At 41.7% G+C, this 22666-nt stretch overlaps 1 long non-coding RNA gene across 1 annotated transcript; it reads left to right on the top strand.

Annotated features, from left to right (window-relative positions):
• Positions 1-14584: 14584 nt before the first annotated feature.
• On the top strand, positions 14585-15572 carry LOC135188506 (uncharacterized). Its single transcript, XR_010307727.1, has 2 exons — positions 14585-14673; positions 15111-15572. It is a non-coding gene; the product is annotated as an uncharacterized LOC135188506 (long non-coding RNA).
• Positions 15573-22666: the final 7094 nt, after the last annotated feature.

Raw genomic sequence — 22666 nt, 5'->3', positions numbered from 1 at the left:
CCCGCGCTGGAATCGGGCTGTAATTGGCTGTGGTCTTCGTGCCTAGGCAGTGGTACCTCTGCTCTTTGTCTAGGGAGGGCATAAATATTGGGGGACTTCCTGCCTTTGGGGTTCCCACCTTGGAGATCGTGCCTGCCTGAGCGTTCCTGCCTGCCTGAGACTTCTCCCCCCCTCCCTCACCTGGCTTGGGTAGATTCTGCAGCGGGAGCCCCTGGCGCTCTGTTCCAAAGGACTGCTTCACCCACTAACACCTTTTGTGCAGACCTGAATACCTCTTAAGGACTCTTCTACGGAGAGTGAGAGCACAGGCTGCTGGACCAAGTCAGCCTGACCCTGAGTTAGTTGGGCTCAGCTTTATGATTAAGTGGGAAACGCTATTCATTTAATAGCTCAAGCCTTTTCCGACTTCTGACTTCCAAAATAGTCCAATTATCTGTGGCAGCTGTGCAGATTTTCTCAAACGAACCGAATCTGGTGATAAAAACAATTGATTTCTGTATATAGTTTTGGGGGCAGGTTTTCAGGAAAATGAAATCACTATTTTTGTATAAATCCCTGACTGGCCACGTTGATTCCCTGCCTCCACAGCAAAGCTCTTTTGTGTAAACATATGAGTGCTTTTACCCAAAGCAGAGGAGCTGCATGGGTACAACTACCTAAAGGGAGGCTGGAGCAAAGAGGGAGTCAGCCTGTTCTTGATGACAAGCGGCCGGACAGGAGAGGAAATAGTCACAAGCTGTGCCAAGGAAGGTTTAGCCTTCACTGAAAGGGTTCTCAATCAGTGGAATAGTCTGCTCAGGACAGTGGCAGAGTCACCATCCCTGGGGGTGTGTGGACCTGGTGCTTAGGGATAGGAGTTAGTGTTGACCCTTTGGTACTTAGTTGAAGGCTGGACTGGAAGATCTTCTAGGTCCCTATCAAGGCTTTATAACATGCATGCCTTCTGAGAAGGTATCTCTTACATACTTACAACATGTAATGCATTTTACTAGCAGTATTTTAGTTTGAACCAGAGTGTGAGAGTGTGCTCTTAATCTTCAGATATCCCTCCATTCCATTCTTAGGTTCATGCCCCAAGGCAGTTTGGTGCAATTAAAGAGAATTCTTTTTTTCTGATGAAAATCAACCAGAAGAGTCCAAGATTGTTACACAGTACTGGTAGGGACTTCAGTCCACAGGACCAGTCTGGAGGGGGTTCAAAATCTGTGTGCATTTTGGATCCTCATTTCCCTCTCGCTAGACTGTGCCAGTTGCCAGTGTTAATGTTATTATTGATGGTTTTCAGGGTTGGTGGGGCTTTTGGGGGAAGAAAGGCAAGAAAATAATTTACCACATTCTCTTCCACCTTTATCAGTGGCTGGTGTTGGATAATTTTATCATGATATTGTTGGAGCTGATAACTTTCTCTCCTTGCACCATTGAGGATAATTCTGCATTTTTTGTGCATTAAATATTCAAGACAATAGAAGATAAGTAAAATTAATTCCTGATTAATATTTTAGAATTATATTAATGGCTTCATGCTTCATCCCTTTGACTCTCAGGTTCTGGAAAGCTACTTTTTGCTTTGCAACCAGCTGTCTAAACTTAGGGAATCTTGTTTCATCTTTTGTGCTTTGTCAACTAATAGTAACACTTTGCTTGGTCTGGAGGCTGTTGCTGTAGTAAAAAGGATGTGGAGATCTGTGGGAATGTTGAGTTTGTAACAAATAAATGAGTTTCTAAGCATGTGTTATTTTAATATGTTTTTTGTAGGTGAAAAACTTTATGAAAGTAGTGTTTGCCAGGCCAGATTCACTCAGAGAGGTACCATGAAAATCCATGTTAGAGAAGCAAAAGTGCCAAAGTACAAGTGTCCACGTTGTGGTTCCTTTAGTACATGAAAAATTAACTTCGGGGGGAAAAATAAATTAAATGTGGAGATAATTAGAGGTGAAACCTCTTAATTTTCACTGCTTGCAATATAATTATGTTACATATGACTTTACGCCACCGTAAAACGTTTCTATGGGAAGCATATATTGTGTTTTACAGGTAAGCTCCTCCTGCAAGGAGAAGTGCTGACATCTTGTGGTTGATGTTCTAATTTGCTTAAAATGATAAGTGGCTAACATTTAGCTTTGGGGATCTTGGGGTTTTTTTGTTTTGTTGTGGTGGTGTTGGGATTTTTGTTCAATACCTCTGTGTCAGAGACTGAGATAAACAGTGTGTCCAAACATCTCAGGAAAAACTTGGTATGAGCTCAGGTAGTGGCAGGATTAGGGGGAATAGAGCAAAGCTGGAGATGGATAGGTTCAGACTGGATGTGAGGAGGAAGTTGTTCAGCGTGAGAGTGGTGAGAGCCTGGAATGGGTTGCCCAGGGAGGTGGTTGAGGCCCCATCCCTGGAGGTGTTTAAGGCCAGGCTGGATGAGGCTATGGCCAGCCTGATCTAGGGTGGGGTGTCTCTGCCCATGGCAGGGGGGGGTTGGTAGTAGATGATCCTTGTGGTCCCTTCCAACCCTGATTGATTCTATGACTAAATTTCTGTGAAGTGCTAAGCAAGCATCCTGTCTGTACTCACTGTTCCAAAAATCCCCTCCTGCATGAGCTCAGATCCCAAGCAGCTCCCCAGTACACAAAAACTGGACAAGAAACCAACTGGAGAATGCAGAGTGAGCTTGTGTATGCTACCACAGGACCACCTGGCTGACTGCTCAGCTTGCATGGACTTAAAGACCACCATTCTGGACCACCACACCTGGAACTGAGCTCCTGTCACCTATCATGCTTCCTGTTGTGCCAGGTGATGCTGATTCCTAGCCTACCGCAGTCTAGCAGCTCCTAGTTCATCAACAGCAGAAACCAGCTGGACAAGGGGGGCTCAACTCTGGAAACCCCCTACCACACCCAGCATGCCCACCACCCCTGGAGAGTGGGCCTGGTTAAGCAAATCACTCCTGGAAAACGCTAAATGATTCTCAGGAAAACCTGCATGTTCAAAGAGGCAGCCAGGGGAAAGAAGAGAAGCCTTGACCTGCAGATGGAACGTTCCCTGCCCGCTCTCTTCAGACACACTGTCGGGATGCTGAATGACTCCAGGGTGACATCTCATCTCTCTGCATGGGGGTCTTCATTTGCTTTATCTCTTTGCTGCCACCCCTCTTACTTTCTCCCTCTCCCCATCTTCGTGTGTGTGTTGTGGTAATGCAATAAAGCCAGGCTATGTATTTGACACCATTTGTGCCTTGACTCTGTGCCCAAGAACCCAAATCTCCCACACCTGGGATTTCTCTGGACTGGGACACTCTGGCATTGTGACCTCTGGATTTTAGTGAGAGGGTACTGCACAAAAATGTTTCCAGGTTACATTTTTTTTTTTTTCCTCAGAGCCACAGAAAATTAGATCTGTTAGGTCTGTATACAGCCTTTCACAACACAGCTCTAGTTCAAAATGGGTATATGAGTCTAGCTTTATATGAGAAATTGAATGGTTTAGGTTTGGGGTGTGTGTGTTTGTGCATATACCAAGTCATCTCTTACCTCTTGATCCAAAATTGTGCTGCTTGTTTGGTTGCTGAGCACATTGTCTGTGTTATTTTAAGAAATACAGGTCATTGCAGTAGTTGGTAGAGTGCCAGTTAACTTTTTAAGTTTGACTTCATCAGTCCAGCAGACAAATGTTTTACTCTGCTTTAAGCATTAAAAACTTTAGTAGTTCTAAATTGTGTTACAATTGCACTATCAATGCTTTTTCCTGGACTATGTAACACTCGAGAAACATTGAAGTTGATCTGATGAACTCAAATATCTTGTAGCTATTTGAAGTCTTTCCTCAGACTGCAATGAAGAAACCACTGCATAAATTCTTCTTATTTATAATGGATATTCCGGTATCTGAAGGGGGCCTACAAGAGAGCTGGTGAGGGACCTCAAAGATCATCCAATTCCAACCCCTTGCCATGGCCAAGGACACCTTGCACTAGACCAGAGCCCCACCTAGCCTGGCCTCAAAAACTTCCAGGGATGGGGCTTCCACCACCTCCCTGGGCAACCTATTCCAGTGTGTCACCAACCTCGTGGTGAAGAACTTTTTCCTAACATCCAGTCTGAATCTGCTCACTTTCTGTTTCACTCCATTCGCTCTAGTCCAATCACTATTTAACATCCTAAGAAGTCCCTCACCTGCTCTCTTGTAAGCTCTCTTCAGATACTGGAAGGCTTCTTCTAGTATTAGTTATAAGAGAAATTAAAGAACTGGAAAGATAATTGAAGTGAAAGTGTGCTAGGACCAGTTCTGCAACAAAAGCAAGATTCATTAACTTGTTGAAAACCCTGTGCAGTGAGAATGTATCTCTGGTTTTGGGTTAACTGTGCATACTTGTAAAATAAATGTAACCTTTTTTCCACCTACAGGTTTTACATATAAAACTTTATTGCTTATCCAGGAACCAGAAAATGATACATTTTATTTTATACCTAGCAACTGGCAATGGTCCTTTAAAGCAGAATTTTAATATATATTCTGGAAAGTCTTCAGGAGTTTTATGGAGATTGTTAACTAAGTCAGCCTTTCACTCAGTGTTGCAAAACTTGTCTGTCAGAACCATATTTGAGGTTTGTATATGTGTTAAGTTGCTTGCATTAATACTCCATCTATTTATGCTTGATTGTGCTAACAGAATAATAGGCACAAGCACACCAAATATTGTAAAGTGGTGAGGCTAGAAACTGCTACACCCAGAAAAAGGGGCAAAGGCAAACATAAACCCCATGAGAACCCAAAGTGTGCTAACCAAGAAGGTAATCAGCGAATAAGTTGAATTTAATCATGTAAATTAGAGTCAAGAATGAAAGGCTGAGGCAGTGAATCTCCCCTGCTGTTTAATTACTCTTTCACAATGAAGCTAATTTCAGTGCTAATAATGGAAGAATACCCCTGAATAGTCTTTATTGTGTGTCAGAAATTCTCACAGCTGAGGTTGGGTTGTTACTCAGGTGCCCATTCTGGGACTTCCTTTCCTGTGCCGCTGCAAACCTCCTCCTAAGCTCTCTGTTTAGCAGTGCTTACAAATGTGTTTTTCTTTTCCCTTTTACAAATTCTCTTTGTCTTTATGAAGGAGGATGAAGCACATCACAACTCAACAACTGAGCTGAGCCTTAAAGAAAACTCACTAAGAGCTCATGATTGATACATTACTGCTTTAATACAGAGCAGACTGAAAACTCCTCAGAACTCTGAATTCATGTTAGCCACAAAAGATCTAGCACTAAATTGTTCATCTTCTTTCTCTCAGATCAGGTAGAGATCAAGTAATAAGGTTTGGTTGGTTTTTTTTTTTGGTAAAGTTGACCTGGAATCATTCCAAGATGCCTCCACTGTGAAGAATTAACATTGTGCCAATGAGATTGTTCCTCATTTAGACTGAGTAGAAGCAACAACCCCAAGAGAACGAAAACCAGAAATGATTTGTGGAATGATTCTCACCATGATGGACAAATAACATGCAAACAGACTGTGGTCTTTGTTTTCCCTGGTTGCAACTGACCAGTTCAAAGTATGCAACTATGTGCAGTTAGAAAGCTAAAAAAGGCACCATCTGAAAGCTGTCTAAACCCTTCTGTGCTCTTCTTTTCTTCTTGTCACAATTTCTACTGTGTAGCCTAAATAACGTCGCTGAAGTGTTGAAGTTATAGGGAACCTTCACCTGCTTTATTACATATGTGTAGTAACAGAATTAAGAAAAAATAGCTGATTTCAGAGTAATTTATGAAGAAGCAGGTGGGTTTTTTCCACCTTGCATTTAATTTTTCTTCCAGATGGACTCTCAGAATTGTTTACTGATCTGAAGCACATTTTTCCTTAGCAGCTCTGCAAATTTAAGTACATGAACTTCAGTCTGTAGTGTGCTGAGGTGAACACGTGAAAAGCAATCATAGAATCATAGAATTAACCAGGTTGGAAGAGACCTCCAAGATCATCCAGTCCAACCTATCACCCAGCCCTGTCCAATCAACTAGACCATGGCACTAAGTGCCTCACCCAGGCTTTTTTTGAACACCTCCAGGGACGGTGCCTCCACCACCTCCCTGGGCAGCTCATTCCAATGGGAAATCACTCTCTCTGGCAAGAACTTCCTCCTAAAATCCAGCCTACACTTCCCCTGGCACAACTTGAAACTGTGTCCCCTTGTTCTGTTGATGGTTGCTTGGGAGTGGAGACCAACCCCACATGGCTGCAGCCTCCCTTCAGGTAGTTGTAGACAGCAATGGTTATTTTAAAGCAAGGAACACTTATGAAATCTTTCTGCAAAGTTTTGTTTCTAAGATTGCAGTACACTTTTGTGCTGAAAGTGTGCATGGGTTTATGCCTTGTATTTCTAGTACTAAGATGTTTAGCTCCATTCTTTTTTCCCAGTGCTTTTCTATAGGTGTAATATCATTATCTTCAAAAGAGTTCCTTTTGTTTCTTTAGCTTTACATCAGCATGGAAAATAGTGACAGAAGCAGACATTTTGGCTTGTTAGAATGTTAAGTTCCTGCCAGCTTTGAGGTGTGGTCTCCCAGCTGGATCATGCTTCCTGCCCTCCTTTCCTGATGTCCTGGGCATAATTTTTTCTCCCCAGCTGTTCCAACTCTAGCAACCACACAGCTGTAGAGTGAGTGGGGTGAGCATTTCTAATTAGAAATGAATCTTTTCTCTTGTCCTAGTTTTGGTCAGATCAGTTAACTGGACAGACTTGGAGTTGACATAGATGAAGCAGGAGCAGTATGGTCTCAAAGCAGTGTGCAGGAGCACCCCTGTCTGAGAATGCATAACTTGGTATCACTTGAAGATGACTGCTTTGGAATGCAGATGGTAGCTCTTTCTATCACTCCTCCTTCTCCTTTCAATAGGCTTTTCACAAGTGTTTCCATATTAGGTTGTGATCATACCCGTAGCACTAGATCCAGAACACTCCTATGACTTTGATTCTAATTTGGCCTTCAATGAAGCACACTTTTATTAGTTAGCAAAGTGCATGTTTATAGTGCATTTATGAATCTGAGAAATTTTAACTGGCAGATGCAATTCTCTATTTGGTTACAGGAACTACTGGGTTTACTGCCTTATTAATAATGAATTAATAGAGTAATTACAGTAAGTACTATTGATGTTTATGATTAGTTACAATGATCACAATTATGCACTGCTTGCTCTTTATTCTTTTTGAGATCTAAACACTGGAAACTTCAACTTCTGTTACTTTGAACAGTTTGTTAAAAAGGAAAGCTTAGACCTTTGTTCCTGTTAATACTTTGTTCTTTACTTAATGTGTACATGCTCTTCTACTGGGATGAGCTTTTAAATTTGGCAACTGTCCTGCTGTTAGCAAGACCCAAACCACTGACATGCTCAGGAGCTTTCTGTCATGCAGTAAGTATCTCCATGTGCATGGCTATGAGATAAGGGTGTCAGACTTGCTGTCTTAAATTACCTAATCTTGGAAAATACAGCTCACATACACTAAAGGGCCTCTTCAAGATCTTAATCAAACACACAAACAGAAATCACCACTTGGGTAATAGATTCCATTTTATAGAGTGTGTCTTTTAGCAGCCACTGAGAAGTCAGTGTATTGGAATTTGTCAAAATTACTCATTGGCTCTGTCCTCCTATTAGAATGGTTTTACTTGAGTGTTTAATAAAGATTTAATGGCTGGTTTGGGTCTCTTTTAACAGCAGTGTCTATCCAGTTGTAAGTTAATGGTTTATTCTGGCTGCCTTGTCAATAACAGGACTTAAGAATAGCTTTGTCCATAATTTCTTACATGGTATCATTGACTTTATTCTTGTTGTGCTGTTTCTGTTTGTGTCATAAACTTCTGTGTTAAACTCCATTGCAGAAGTTGTGTAAATTGCTTGATCAATTTTCTGTTCGTTGGAGTTGTTGCCAATAACAAAGCTTGACTCATTTTGTGCTGACATCTGCAAACCAGACTACATAGAGTGGAATATGAATGAAAAATAAAAGATCCTGTCTCTGAACTCACAGAATCAGTAAGTAGGTGAGTGTCAGGAAGATGGTCTGAACTCACAGAACCGTTAAGTAGTTGAGCGTCAAGAGGATGGAGACAGCCTCTTCTTCATGTTAAACGATAGCCTCTTCTTCATGTTAAACGATAGGACAAAGGCCAACTGATACAGGCTGGAGCAGAGGAGTTTCCATATGAACGCAAGGAAAACGTTTTTCACTGTGACAAAGCACTGGAACAGGCTGCCCAGAGAGGTTGTGGAGTTTCCTCTGGAGACAGTGAAAACCTTCCTGAACGTGTTCATGTGTGAACAATTCCAGGTGATCCTGCTCTGGCAAGGGACTTGGACCAAGTATCTTTAGAGGTCCCTTACAACCTCTAATGTTCTGTGGTTCTGTTTTTTTACAGCAGATGCTTATTTTAAAATATTTAACTAATTATGGAGTTGTTAAACTTATTAGAATAATTCATGCCATGATACAGATCATACTAAAGTATCCCGTTGTATTCCCTAGCAGTATCTGCAGATAGTTCATTCATGTGGAAAAGAAGATTTCTATGTAAGAGGGAGCAGTAACTCTCTGTACTTTAAAGAGGAAGGTGTGTGAGGAAAGGTAGAGTTTCTGCAGAGGCACATTTCACACATCGTACTCATCAGCTAAGAGCAAAGACAGGATAGAGCCAGTATTTTGGGAAGGTTTTGTACTGCTTAAGCTCCTTAAGAAAGCTGAGCCCCTGAAGCACAGTAAGTTCAGCGAGGCCAATAGTGACTCACCATGCTGCAGCAGCGACTGCCCTTCGATGGATCGACTGCAAAGATCTTCTGAAACTTGGAGGAACTGTTGCCCCTCAAATCCTAGAAGGATCTGCTGCCAGCAGGAGCGGCTCTGTAACTTGGCACGGGTGCTTACATCGCAGCCTGTAATTAAGCGCTGTGCTGCGGGGTGATGCCTGCTAGCGGTAATGGGAGGCGGCTCCCGCAGGTGGCAGTGTAGGTTCACAGCTAGTTAAGCAGGCAGACCAAATGATACGTGTCAAAGGGCTTCCCTTGTCCCAGTTTTGACTTGGTAAGGTATCCGGCTGATGGTTTCGTGCATGTCAAGGCTGTACAAAAATAAAAGCTCTTTGCATTTTTTTCCCTTAGCAGCCCATAGCGGAAAGCGCAGCCACTGGTGCCGGGACAGCGGATGGGCTGCGGGTACCTGTTTGCCTTCTGCTGAAGCACGGCTGGGATGGGGCTGTGCTGCTGCTGCTGCTGCAATGGGCATTGGTGCCCAGTGCAGTTGGCACAGCCCCAGCTGCTCATCACATCCCTCCACATTGGTGACTGCAACGCCTCGTCAGCCCCCGACACACCCTCGCTGTGTTTGTCTTCTGCTCTGGTTTACTTGGCTGAGTTGGCTCAATGAAAAGCCAGGTGAGTGCCCCCAGTGAAAGGCAGGTGTAGAGCCTGTGCCTTGGGGCATCTTAATCTATTTTCTCCTGCTTATAAATCATTTTAAAAGGTCATACATTGTTTAATGATAACTTAAACGGTTTACCTGAGAAATATTTAGTTACGTTTTAGGGCTTTTAATGAGCAGCAGATTTGTAAAATAGATTTTTTAAGTGCCTTGAGGTGATGTGAAGTGTGCACACAGGCCATGAGGAGTCATCTGATCCTTCATAAAAGAGTGAGCTTGTCAGCTCCTACGGGTCTCTTCTATCATTGCTCCAAGTTAAGCTTTGGCATGACAGTGTGGAAACAGTACACAGTCAGCATCACTACAAAGACTAGGTCTCCTCTGTGTGCTGTGATGTAAGATTTTATCATGAGATATTTAATCACTGTCTAAGCATTATTCTGGTATAGATGAGGAAATAGTGGATTTCCAGCTGATTTCCATTTTCATGGAGTGTTCCAAGACATTTTCTTGAGCTGTCATGTTTAAGTTCCTCCTATCCTTTCCATCGTATCCAAAATAATCTTTTCCCTGTCTTTCAACTCTCTTTGCTGATTGCCAAATCTGGATTAGGGAAACAACTCTGCTGTCTGTAGGTACACCTACTGAAGATCTTTGCTGTGATTACTTTTTGTTAGGTAACTTTGGTTATTTATCTGCATTTTATTGTCATTACATTGCAGTGATAAACAGCAAAAAGTTAACAGAGATTTAGTTGTTGCTGTTGTGAGGAAGCTTAACTGTCCCTCTCAGCCACAGCTGTGGTGTCTCCACCAGAGATGAGAAAGATGATCCACAGAACACAATTAATCTCTGATTAATTTTGCTTTCAGGAGCAATGAAGCCCACTGATGATAGAGTGTGCTGCTGCTTATTGCTAGTTTAATCTTGCTGAACTAGAAATAGAAACCTGAGATGTTGCAGTGTGTAGTGATTAAGTGAGCAAACAAGCAAGGACCTAATGACATTAAGCCAGTGCTGTTAATCACTTCCAGAGACATTAAATTCAGAGTATTAAAACTGAAATAACATTTATAGCTTCTTAAAGGTCAATGCTTTAAGGCACTGTGGAAGCCTGACAAAAGAGGCACGGGTGTGAGTGGTGGTATGGCATCTCATAAGGAGGAAATGCAGAGTTTCATCTGGTGGTAATTGGAAGGCTCATAGAGGATACACAGACTCTTAGGAATGTTCAAAAGTAGGAAGCCTAAAAGGAATTACATTTTTCTTTGACACAAATAGAGACTCCTTTTGCTGTCTTTCCCACTAAATGTATGCTCACCTTGTGCAGTCACTGGTGGATGGCTGAGTTACAGCTGACTGTTGTCTGTGACTCTGACAGTAACTTCCACTTGCACAGTTTAATATCTACTTGTTTGGTTTAAGAGGCTGAATGTGCATTTGAAAGCAATTTACGTTAATACAGTATGTCTTCAGGCAAACATCATTCCCTGTTGGTGTGCTTTTAAACAGCCTAGCTATTGTCTGAAGTTAGTTGCTGAAACAGTTGGACTCTGTCTGGTGTTCTGGATGTGTGATTGCTACAAAATGGTAAAGAATTTTTCTGACAGATTTGGTTCAATCTGTTTTTACTTAGAACTGGCACTTGACAATGAAGAATTTCTTGCTTCTTCAGGAGCTGGCTCTTTGAGTTACCTCTGTAAATAATTTGTTTATTTTTAGTGCCTTTTTTTTCCCTCTTTGAGATTTGGACTGTTACTGGTTTTATCCCTGCTCTGTTCATATGAGTTTGCAGCTAATGGGAAGAATGCAAAGGAGTGACAATGCTGTTTGCTAAGAAAGAGCCTTGCTTTTATTACCAACTAAGCATATGGTAGGCAGCAGCTAATGGTCTTCATAATTAAGCATTGGAACTGTCATTCTTTTTCTGGATGAACTTTATGCTGAGAGATCTAAACTGCCCTGCCTTTAAGGCAAAGGTGATTTTTGGGGCCATTTTATTATAGTAACTCATCAGCTGTTTCACTGTGAAATGGAAGTTATAAAACCATTTATAGTAGTTATTTTTCCATCCTATTTTAAATGTCCTGCTCTTTGAACTGAGTTATTTATCCCTTCATCATTTTTAGCATTACTGACTGTGAATTGAACTCTCTTGGTTTTAAATGGGCTGTATCCTCCAGGCAATGCCCTCCAACAAAACTTTAGCAGGACTTTTACTTCAGAAACAATTGTGTGGTAAGAAATGGAATAATGCTGTTAATGTATGACTGTGCTCCATCTTTGCATCATGTTAAGTTTATATGCATTTAGGTCAGTGAATTCAGATAGATTCTTAATACAGTTAGATGAGAGCTGAGACTGCTTTCTTCCTTCTGGGGGCTAACTTCCAAATATTGGTGTGTAACCAGCAATTCCCACTGAAGGCTGAGATACTTGGCACCTTTTAAGATTAGGCAATGCATCTGTACTTTTTGTATACAAATATTGTAGGGTTTTTTTCTGTTTGTCTTGAAATTCTTAAGAGGAGGGTGCAGAAGCATGAGGATGCCTGCCGGCTTCCTCCTGGCAGAACAGCAGCACAGGAGTGAGCTGCTGTTCATTCTGGGGCTGGCTGCTCCGTCTGGCAGATGCAGGCTAGCTGCAGGAGGTCAAATGTATGGGCAGGCAGGCTGCCCTAATAGTGGAGTTTTCTCTTTCTCAGAAGCAGATGACTGAATAGAAACAATACGTTGCTTTCCCCACTCGATGATGAAGACTGACAGTTTGTACGAGATGAGTCAAAGGTTACTGATGAGAAGATCCATCCAGATAATTGCTGTAATTGCACCCTGAGGACGCAGCTCCTATCACAAAGCGTCAGGCAGCGATTCTGTTTGTAAATATATACTTGGCAGTGAACTTCATCTCGTGTCTTAACGCAAGAAAATTCCATCAGCAGGCAACTAGGAAGTAGTCCCGTGGTCAAACAGAGAAGTAGTTGTGATTTAAGCATGAAAATAGCATTTAGTATTAAATTCTTTGATGAATACACTAGCTGTAGTTATGTCTCAACAAATACCAGTGAGCAGCATGAGTGAATTAATATACATAGTTCATAATACTTAATTTGAAAGTGCCTTTTTTTTCTTACAATGATTGGGTCATTTTTCTTGAGTTTGTACAGTGACTTCTTTGCAGTTTACTACAAAAAGCTTTTTTGTTGCAGAGGGAACAGCTACAGACAGGACACAAGCAGCATGCCTGCCACAAGATTAGCTCTTTATTCCACCCCTTTGCAAGGCACAGAAATCAGCATTGCTAAAGTACTGGGATGAAAATTCGTGCTGGGGAATGAGAGGCAATGGAACTACATCAAATTTCTCAGCCTATCAGTAGCTGCTGTTAAATAAATGCTCAGATATTAGGAGCTAAAGCTCAAAAGTGAGTCTAAAGCTCAAGTTGCCATCCTTGGAGGTGCTCAAAAATAGACTAGATGGGGCACTTAGTGCCATGGTCTAGTTGACTGGATAGGGTTGAGTGAATGGTTGGACTGATGAGCTTGGAGGTCCTCTTCCAACCTGGTTGATTCTATGATTTCTATGAAAGAGTAGGTGTTGTTCAGCCTGGAGAAGGCTCCAAGGTGACCTTATGATGGCCTTGCAGTATCTGAAGGGGGCCTACAAAAACGCTGGGGAGGGACTTTTTAGGATATCAGAGAGTGACAGGACGAGGGGGAATAGAGCAAAGCTGGAGGTGGGGAGGTTTAGACTGGACATGAGGAGGAAATTCTTCAGCATGAGAGTGGTGAGAGCTTGGAATGAGTTGCCCAGGGAGGTGGTCGAGGCCACATCCTTGGTGTTGTTTAAAGCCAGGCTGGATGAAGCTGTGGCCAGCCTGAGTTGGAACTAGATGATCCTTGTAGTCCCTTCCAACCCTGACTGAATCTATGAACTTGATGGCAAATTTAGATGTTGTAGCCCTAGCTTCTTAAACTTGTAAATGAGAGGAAGATGAAACTATTTGGATTTCCTGAAAAACATTAAAAGCAATTTAAAGGTATTTGTGTTTCAAAAGGCAGTAACAGAAAATATAACTCTATTGGCTTGTTCTGTGGCAGGGGTAGGTGGTACTCTGGTACCCAGGCGAACAAAGCTGTGTGTGCTCCAGACTGTTTGTAAGTGCCCTTGATGTGAAGGCAAGCCTGAATGTGAGAGCAACCTCTGTTTAATGAGTGTAGACAAAGCTGCTTCATGTAACTGTCACTGAAATAATTGATTAGAAATCAGTTTCTGGTTTTCGTATTTCAGGTGGTTCTGTGGTTATTTTATGGAACCAGTAAAAGTCCCTCTAAGACTGAAAGAATGAGACTCATGATCAAATCCTATTTGTAGAAACTGAAATTTTTGAGGCTTTTTAAGTGCTCTGACTTGAGAAAATATCTCTTGCCTGAACCCATGTATGCTCTTGCTTAATTGAAGTAACTTACGTAAGTCCTTCTGCTGCATCACACAGAGACCATTAGCAAGGAAGTGAGGAAGTGATGAAATTTGTTCTATTCTAGCCCTAGCTCCCTGGGACATGCATTTAGCCTGGGAATTGGCACAAACTGGGGACATCAGTGGACTTATTTACATTTACCATAATACTTAGCTGTTAGGAATGTCTCTTCCTTCTGAATATGACTTTTTTTTATGGCTTAGAAATTGTACATAGTACCTAATCACTCACAGTTCCTTGCAGCATGGGTTCTTTAGGTTAACTGTTCCAAGCTTTTGTTCATGCCTTCCAAATGATACCAAAGTAAAGGCATGGGTTTATGCTTCTCTGCAGTGTTGCTGAACAAAGCCAGTCTCATGCTTCTCACTGTGCAGGGCTAAAATCCAAAAGCATGGTAGCATTGCTGAGTGAAACTAAAGAAACAACACCATTACCTGTCAGTCCAGCCCTTGGCAGTTAGGGTTTGATTATATGAAGAACAAGTAATGTTAAACAGAGGTTGTGCTCACTAAGGAGGAGGTAAAATGGCAGGAACTGACCCAAATACAAAACTTAGGGTTTGTTGTGTTGGGTTTTTTTGCCACAGTCTACATTTGAATGCTGTATGCACCACAGAATGCTGCCTGGTTTAGCAAACTAATTCTTTGCCCATAGGAGAATTTTCCTTCTCTCTCTTTTTTCCCCCACCACAGATCCAAGGTGCTGGAAGCAACGGGTTTGTTTTTGAAGCAAGTTACAGTTTGTTTTCTGACAAAGCTGCATGAAGAATCTTGATCAGCCAAGCCATGATGAAGAAGGTAAGTTGGTGTCCAACATTATGTATGATCCAGTTTAGTACTAGACATTTGCATTCACCCTTCAGGCGTGTGTCCATTTTCCGTGCTTGCCAGAAGCTGACAGAATAAAGAAGTGCAGAGTAGCCTTGCACTGCTTTAAACAAAGACTCGTTCCTCTCTGATGCACTCCGGGCTGGTCTGCATGTCGAGGCATGTTCCATTCCTGCTGACTCTTATACAAAGGCAGGGGAAGAACACAATTTTCTGGAAGCCTCTTCTTTGTCCTTTTAAACCTGCCATTAGTTCCCTCTGCGTAGATTTTGCTGCTCAACCTTCCCAGAAATGTTGATAGGAAAGACAAGTACCTGTCTCTGAAGTACATGCCAGTGTGGGTTTTATAACAATAAAGCTTTGCTCTCCTATTGCAATTTGTTCAGTCAGGTTTCTCTCTTGTTCAGGGGCATTGCTGTAAGACTATTCACACTGATAAGGGCTGCAATATCAGAAACATGCTGGTTTACATCCTATAGCCTTCATGCAAGTACTCATTTAAACCTATCTGTACTGTTATGAAACAAGTAGGTAATAACATAGTCATAAGAAAATTTGTGCCAACATGGATTAGCACCTTTAGAATTAGATTAGTACAAATAGGTTTCAGACTCTCTTTCGTACAGTAGAATATGCATGCAATCTGTAGAATTCAATGATGCTCTGCCTGCTTTGGTAGGAATGCCTTTGAAATGATTAATCTATAGTCCAGAACAGAATTTTACATTTAATATTAGTTCAGTAGGTTGATGTTATGGTGGTTTAGTTTATGCCCCTTGTCACTTTATCAGAAAAAGGTGTAACAGTAATTTGTGCCCACCACGGATTTTGGTATTTAATTGTCATTCAAATACACTCTTGAAAGTCTACTCAAAGCTCTTGGTCATGGCAAACTAACAGACTTATATGAAATATATCAGCTACTACTGAAAGCTATCTGATGAGAGACTTGGGGAAAAGAAAAACCTCCAGTTTAAGAGAACTGCAGAAACTTGAGACTGTCTTCTTCAGACAACTGCTGCACAGGAGCTCTGGCAGCTATTTTTGCTGGGAGTGCTTTGGGTAGAAGGCAAACATGGTCAAATTAACTAGAATGCTGGAAGTTCAGTCAAGGATACTGCCTTAAATAGTTCACCCGAAAAGGACAAAGCTTTCTTAGGGCAGCCCCTTCGGAACTTCAACTGCAGTAACAATTTTAAATCAGAGAATATGGAAATATTGTATTTTTTCCCCTCTGTTGTTTTAGTTTACAACAGATTATTGGAATGTTTCAAGGTAAAAGTCAGCCCCCTTAACTACAAAAAAACTCACTAAAGCAAAAGTATGCAGCCAAGAGCAGACCTTGATTATTATCGTTGTTTTCCTGTGCTAGGTTATATTTTTTTCTATTCATGGCAATGGGTCACATAGCTGGGCAGGGAAAAAAAGAATGAGAATATGTTAAAATTTAAGGGAAAATATATTCATTCTTGGGCTGCTTCTACTGTGTGATGGGTTTTGCTTCTTGCCAAATACCTGCTATTTGACCTCTGGGCTCTGGTAATGTTGACCTAAAGGGGATTGCTATAGAATTAGAATCAACCAGGTTGGAAGAGACCTCCAAGGTCATCCAGTCCAACCTAGCACCCAGCCCTGTCCAATCAACCAGACCATGGCACTAAGTGCCTCATCTGGTCTTTTCTGGAACACCTCCATGGACGGTGACTCCACCACCTCCCTGGGCAGCCCATTCCAATGCCAATCACTCTCTCTGGCAACAACTTCCTCCTAACATCCAGCCTAGACCTCCCCTGGCACAACTTGAGACTGTGTCCCCTTATTTGTTCTTGTTGTGAGGGAAATAGGGATGAATGAGATGGCAGGGCCAGTTGCAGAATAAGAACACACTGAAGCTCCTGTGGATATTGGTTCTTGTTCCCTCAGTCACTTTGAGCTTATTCAGGAAGTTTGCTTGAATGTTTACCTGGCTAAGGGACAAAGGAGCATTTCTAGAGCACAGCAGCAACCTGGGAATTTCAAGATGTGGTTGGACACGTTGCTAAGTAATCTCATCTAAGGTTCTTTTCCTAAGAAAAATTGGACCAGTTGATGGTTTGAGATTGCTTCCAATCTAGGCTGCTCTGTGTTTCTGTTGTTCATGCTCACTTTGCCAGGACAGTTTCATGCTTTTTGATGTGTTGCTTGGTGCCTTATCAGAGCTCAATTTTAGAAGCTTCTGACAGCTGGTTGGGCAAACGCTTCCACTGCTCAGGAATTCAGGTATGTTGTGGTTGAGATAGGTATGTGTTCACCCCTCAAATATGAGACTTCAAACATGGTCTGCTGGCTGTCATTACGCTTCGTTGTTTTGGGTCAGATTTGGAGGGGGAAACTAACATGCCTGATGCTGGGCATCATTCCTTTCCTCTTCTGGTGCTCTTTCAGATGAAATGATCACCTACCACCTCATCTTCTGGCTTATTGCATGCACCTGGATTTCCTGCTGCACCACTATTACAGCCAATGTGACAACATTCAGCCTTTCACTTGATCATTCCTGTTCATTCATCTCAAAATCCTTCAGCTGCTACCAAAGCTTTACAGAAGTTGCAGTCTCTCCTAAAATGCCATATGTGTGGGTGCAGCTCCCCCCCGCCCCGATCTGTTAATTAGCATTTGCAGGCACAGAGCAGTTTCACATCATGTGGGTAGGTAGTGGTTATACTCAGCCCACTCATAAAAGAGTCCTTTTCAAATGGCAGAGGCAGAAACAATTCTCTGGATCATTTGTCATGACCCCTTTGCAAATGCAGCCCCTCAGTGAGACTCAGCAAAGGGTTAACTGGGGCTGTGCACAGCCAGTCGCCCTACTGCCTCTGCTGAAGAAACATTAATTATAGAGAGCCCTAAGGATTCAGAGCAGCTAAAAAGGCTGAGTAGTATTTAAACCCAAGACAGTCAAATAAGCGGTTGGAGTTGATCTCTAATAAATTACTATGTTCTGATGATCAAATTCGGCAAGAGTGTGACAGTCAGATGGGGAGGTTGGCAGCAAAAGTTTTTAAAATAAATAGTCTTAAATTGCAGGAAATTACAGCAAGCAGCTCCTCAGAGTTATTTTCCTCAGTGCATTGTGTGTGAGAGAAGGCAGGCAGCCTGCTGGCAAGCTTCTGACCTTTTGTGTGTGAAATAAAATATGCAGGTGCAATGGTGTGAATGCTCAGTGAGTGACAGTGACTTTCAGCTGGGGGTTTGTGCACCAAGGCCCCACAAGGCTGCATGGGGTGCTCCAGATTCACCCCATTAAACTTGAGATCATCACAGTGAGAGGCTATGTCTGGAAAGCATTGCAGAATGCATATGTCTCACCTATGTATTCTTGTACACAAAGCCTGGAAATCAGCCAACGGGAGACTTATTTTACATCATCGTACTGATAACTGATCTGATTCTCACATTGCCCTATTCATAGCTCAGTCTGGAGCAACTCTTCTCAGGGCAATTGAGTTCAGTTCAGTTACACTGCTGCAACTGTGATCTAACTCCCAGTTCCACGTGTGAAAAGAAATCCATACCTGTGGGGTATGGACAACTGCTTCTGAGTTCAACTCTGTTTGAAGAAAACCAGGACAAATTTATACTGTGACATTTTAAAACTCTTCTTAGTGCAGCATCTGAGCAGCTCCATAATCTTCTATGTGCTTTTAATCATTAAAAGCCACTGCAAAAAAAAAGAAGGGAAGCATTATTGCCTTTGCTCTGTGCAGTTTTGTAGTGGATGCAGAGGATGACTGACTTCTGTCTAGAGAAGTTTATGGCAGAAAAAGCCATGCCAAGCTGCAGGCTGATGCAGCAGCATTTTTTTTTCTCATGAAGCCAAACACAGGGCTATTTTTGAGGGAGGGGGAAAGGGTTGTTTCTTTGCTCTCCTTAAAGTTTCACATGAGACTGTTTCTACAGGGAGGGTTAAGTTTTTGTGTAAGTTTTGCTTTGTAGCATCAGCGTTGTTTGGCTTCTCCTACGCTGACAGCTGTCTCCTTTCTTATGTGGAGGACAAACCATGTTGAGGTTTTATTTTGTTGTGCTGTGTGAGGGTTGTTTGTTTTTCCCCAAGAGAAGTTTTAGAGATTAAAGTATACTAAGTTAAACAATGGTATTGCATAGCTTGCATTATACCATTCTGCACCTCAAAGAAATGTTAGTTACTTAAGCCTAAATTATTTATGCCTAAGAGGACAAAATATTCTCATATAAGCTGTGAACATGTGAGGGCCATGGGTTGGTTCCTTAAGTAGCAATTCTATGACTTATGTAATAGGTAAGAAGATATCATTAATTGGTTATGATTTCTAAAATGCTTTGCTTATATATATCAATAAAGTAGGGTTTAAGCCTGATCCTTTAAAAGACAAGGCAAATAACTACATTTTACATTGTTAGAATTAATAAGACTTTCCACAATGCTCATGAGAATAAGGAATGGATTTTTTTTTAATGTATCCTTGTTCTAAAGGTGACTTAAGCATTTTTTGAAGTTTTTATTTGCGTGAACTATCTTTACTCCTTCACAGCAGAAGGACAAAAGGTGCTTTCATGTTCTTTCTCTTTCTTTCTTTTTCTTTTTTTCTTTATCACTCTTTTAGAAATTCAAGCTTCAGTCCTGAGCAAAAATAATGAACAATTGAGGTAGTTTGTGTCTGTCAGAGACCAGACAGAATGCAATGGTGAGCATGCTTTATTAGCCCACCTTTTAATTTCGTATGTCACAGCATGTTGGCTTTAATTGCTCATAGTTTTGGCTTCATGAATCATAGAATCAACCAGGTTGGAAGAGACCTCCAGGATCATCCAGTCCAACCTAGGACCCAGCCCTATCCAATCAACTAGACCATGGCACTAAGTGCTTCATCCAGGCTTTTATGGAACACCTCCAGGGATGGTGCCTCCACCACCTCCCTGGGCAGCCCATTCCAATGCCAATCACTCTCTCTGCCAACAACTTCCTCCTAACATTCAGCCTATCCTTCCCCTGGCACAACTTGAGACTGTGTCCCCTTGTTTTGTTACTGGTTGCCTGGGAGAAGAGACCAACCCCCACCTGGCTACATCCTCCCTTCACACCTCTTAGTGTCCACTTTTCTGCTTTTCTCTTGGAAGTCCTTTATGCTTGCAAACCTGTCTGAAGTTGGGTTATAATTAAATTATAGGTTAATTGGGTTATATAAATTAGTTTATAATCCAAATTCCTAAACCTGTGAAGTAAATAGAAATGAGAAGTGACTGGTTTGAAATGCAATAAAGGCTCTGCAGCTGGAAAGATGACTGTAATACTGGAAACGTCAACCATGGAGAAACATGTCTCAATTCTCCCTCTGCAGCAGAAGTGACAAATGTTGGCCCTCTCTGGAGAAAAGGAGTTGCTCCACTCAGCTATTCAGTGTTTGTCAGATCAATATTTGTATAAATTTAACTGACGAGTTCTTCTCATTCCTTTCTCAGAGTTTAGTGCTGTTGTTACAGCTCCAGTGTTTGTCCATTGTTCAGGCATGAAAAACCACCAGTTCCTACAGTGGATCTAACCCCCTGTGCTGTCCCAAACGCTTCCTTGTCTCTATAAATCATCAAGGAGTCATAAGGAACTTACCCAGAGAATGATGAATCCACACTGTTGCATCACATTTCGAACCATTTTTTAGCTTCTGTGTTCTTAGTAAAATATTAATGATAAAAAAAAATTAAAGAGTGCTTTTGGGGGTTGTGTAACCTGTATAGAGAAATTTGTTTTCTTGTCCATGTGTTTCAGCTCAAACCAGTTCTAACTGTTATCTGCTGGTGGCACCATTACACCAGAAGAATTTGACATCCAAGTCTTAAACAGAAAAAATACCACAGATGGCACCTTTCAATCTCATTCAATGGGAAAGCAAATCTTGTTAAGTCCTTTTTATTTTTATGTTTTCAGTATTTCCTTGTAGTTTGGTGTGAGTTATACTATTTAGTTTGCTGTCTGGCTTTTTCAACTGCAAGTGGTTTTTAAACAGGTGATTGCAGCAGTTATTTGGACTCAGCTTGCCAATGTGGCCCAAACAGTTAATAAGGAAAGGAAGAACAAACACTTGTGGAGCTGAGATTTTTGCATGTTGAAATCTGGCAATAATCAGATGCTTTGAGATTCTGGTTGTCCTGTCAGGATAGGATCCACTCTTTTAGATCCAGCAGAGTTTTAGGGTTGATTGTGGTGTATACCAGTGAGCTTCAGGGGAACAGAGAGAGCAGCACAGCAGTCTGTCAGAAAAGTTCTGCATGCAGGGCAGCTGGAAAGACAGATGCTAACAGCTGGGAAGGCCTTGACTATCTCTGCTTGTGTGTTAAAATTAATTTAGAGCTTCAAGAGCTGTTAACTCTGAGAGCACCACTAACTTCCACTCCCTGACTCTGAGCTGCTCAGCATGCCCTTTAGACAGCAGCAGAGCCTGGTCCCTGTCCTCACTACCAGAGCCTCCTGTCAATATGCACTTAGATGCCAAGGAGCCTCTGTGAGTGACTTCTAAAGAAATGAGCTTTATAAGGAACTTAATGGTGGTGCAACAAGGAAGGAAATTGTTTGGCACTGTCACCTAAGGCTGGTGAATCTTTATGCAATCATGCCCTGTTCTTTCCCCCTGCATCAGTAGTACTTATGCACTGAGCTTTACTTCCTTTGTTGTTTGGTTTGTGGGATTGCCTTTTTTTTTTCCCTTAAACAATCTTGGCTAAATACATTTTAAAAACTGGAACTTGGGTCATCTTCTGGCTGCTGCTGATTTTTCTCTGACCCTTGGCTTTGCTAATTGTAAGTGGGGAGGAACAAAGCACTTAATCTTCTATCTCCTTTGGAAATCTTCACAAGAGTTTGGTTTGTGGTATGATCTGTTGATAAAAAACTTCCTGGTAGTTCTTCATTTGCTACAAAATGACTGAAGACAGGTACTTTAGCTTTTGTCTGTGGGGTAACCACAGCCATTTGTTTTTTGTTGGCAGCTAAAATACGGCTGATTCTATTTTCTTGACAAGCTTATACTTGTGTGAAAAATCTGTGGGTTAAAAGCAAGACCTGACTTTTGGAACATATCAGTTGTGTCTGTGTATGTGGAGAGAGGTGCAGGGAGATTTGCTTTCTGTTTTATCTAATGAACCCTGTCCATTCACAAGCTTTGAATACAGCTGATATCCATTCCATGCATGGCAGTTGCATATATGTATATGTAATGGCTGCACCAAAATCTCTATACTAACTTAAGTTTAATTTTTCAGGATTACACTGACTGCTGCAGTTGCCCAATTCTTAATGCTAGGGTGAGTTTGAATCATCCTCTGGCTCAAGAAGTGCCAGCAGTGCTGACTGTGGCATAGAGGGATATTCCAGGTAGGCTCCTGCTGTGTTTACTTCTCTTGTAGTAACTCCTCTGTACAGATTTGCTCTTGGCCGCTGCTGGAAGCAGGTCAATGTGTTTGCTGGCTCCTCCTCCAGCAGATGAATGGCAGCAATTGGTAGTTAAATAGTTCTTTTCTATGCACTTTTTTTAAACAGAAATAGATTACACAAAATGTTTTGGATGTACATTTTGCATGTGAATAGCAGATGCTATGTTTACTGAATCTCCATTTTCCTTTGTCTCTATATTCTGTGTCTGACTCAGGCAAAAATTTTGAGGGGTGAAAATGTCTGACTTTAACCCTTTTATTTATTTCATCAAGCTTTTCCTAATCCTTCCTGTAGTTTCCTAGTCTTTTTCAATTGTTGGTATATATTGATAAGTAGCTGTATGATCCAATTGTGTGACTCAGCACACAGCTGTAGCTTGGCTTCTGCCATGGCTAGGAGAGGCAGTGCACAGTGTGCTAAGTATTTATCCACATAGGGTTTCCTTTTTAACTTCATGCTATGAAGATTGAAAACTTATAGTAGTTACCTAAATTAATCTTTCTCTTCTCTGGAAGACAC

Source organism: Pogoniulus pusillus, chromosome 29 (assembly GCF_015220805.1).
Source record: "Pogoniulus pusillus isolate bPogPus1 chromosome 29, bPogPus1.pri, whole genome shotgun sequence".
NCBI classification, from domain to species: domain Eukaryota; kingdom Metazoa; phylum Chordata; class Aves; order Piciformes; family Lybiidae; genus Pogoniulus; species Pogoniulus pusillus.
This window is presented reverse-complemented; position numbering and strand designations above follow the sequence as displayed.